This window comes from Lolium rigidum, chromosome 1 (genome assembly GCF_022539505.1).
Source record: "Lolium rigidum isolate FL_2022 chromosome 1, APGP_CSIRO_Lrig_0.1, whole genome shotgun sequence".
Lineage (NCBI taxonomy): Eukaryota > Viridiplantae > Streptophyta > Magnoliopsida > Poales > Poaceae > Lolium > Lolium rigidum.
Window position 1 is genome coordinate 70,858,092 of NC_061508.1, and position 1,345 is coordinate 70,859,436.

General features: G+C 50.9%; 1 long non-coding RNA gene across 1 annotated transcript; it reads left to right on the plus strand.

Annotated features, from left to right (window-relative positions):
• Positions 1 to 245: 245 nt before the first annotated feature.
• LOC124675430 lies at positions 246 to 1,069 on the plus strand. The gene is made up of 2 exons (XR_006993280.1): positions 246 to 421; positions 873 to 1,069. It is a non-coding gene; the product is annotated as an uncharacterized LOC124675430 (long non-coding RNA).
• Positions 1,070 to 1,345: the final 276 nt, after the last annotated feature.

Consider the following 1,345-nt stretch of genomic DNA (forward strand, 5'->3'; position numbering starts at 1 on the left):
ATGCGCTGGAGGAGGCGATGCGCCGCCCGGGCATGGCATCTAGGCCTCTGATGGAGCGACGTGCGGTGCGGCCGTGGCGTCCGACCCTTGGGTCCCTGCGGCGGCGAGGTGGAGCAAAGGTAGGAGCGGCCGTGGCGCCGGCTCCCTGGATCGATTTGCGGCGATGGGTGGGCGGGAGTGGTGGTTGGCTCGCAGCGGCGCCCACGGCGCTTCACCGTCCGGTGGCTTGGACCCTCGATCCGGCGATTGCGACCGCTAGCAGTCACCTGCTCACGCGCATCGTAGCTGGGAGCTGGGTCGGTTCGGCGGCCGTCGCGGTTCAGTCTAGCCGGCGCCTACCGCATCTGCACCAAGATGCTGAAGGCCACCAGGAGGACACTGTCGAGCCCGGCCAGGCTGCTTGCTGCTTCCCACAACCTAGGTCAGTCCAATTCTCCTCCGCAAGATGTCAGTTAGTTGTTCTTCGACACTCATAATCACAGTGCTCTGCTCATTGCTGCTCTGCCCGTAGCATGAAAATTTCCACTAGCTGGCCTTAATGCAATTAGCTATTTACTCCTTGATTGCTCATTGCAGTAGGATGTTTTGTTCATAGATGTCCTATTCTCTGCTGTTATTCTAGACATTCTTGATTGCTCTTTTTGGTGAACTCGTTGTTTGAACTAATAAACAGGTTTTGCATAATTTCTTGCTTAAAATTGTTTCCTTTTTCGAGCAGTATGCATATTTGTGTACAGTAGGGAGAGAAACATGCATAGATGGATATTTGCTTCAGCTCAATGAATACTTGTGCGCATAGATGGAATAATATGTGCTTACTGTTTTTGTTTGTTGCACGTCTGACCCTCAATCCTGACTCCAACCCGTGACAGTGGCACAGCTATCAACGGAGGAGCGCAAAGAGAGGTTCTGACGATCTACCTGAGTTTTGGGCGTGGCTGATGAAGATGGTGGCCGGAATTTTGAATCTTGAAACTAGCTAAATTTGTAACGGATAGAATATATATGAGTTTATTTGTAATTTGTAAAATCTTTTTTTTTGTTTCTTAAATTCGTTACTGCTGGCGCATAGCCTTTGTTGCCGGGGGTAACTGATTTTAAATTTTTTTTAGTTCTTTAAATATGTACTGCTGGCGCCTACAAATATGGCTAATGTGCCGGTGGTAACAGATACCCCCGGCGAATATGCGAAGACGCCGGGGATAATAGCATGTTACCACCGGCGAAAATGAAGGTGCCAGCGGTAAGGCATTACCACCGGCGAGGTTATCGCCGGCGAACGCGAAAGCGCCGGAGGTAAGCCTTTTCAGTGCGCCAGCGGTAAGCCTTTTCCTAGTAGTGTAAG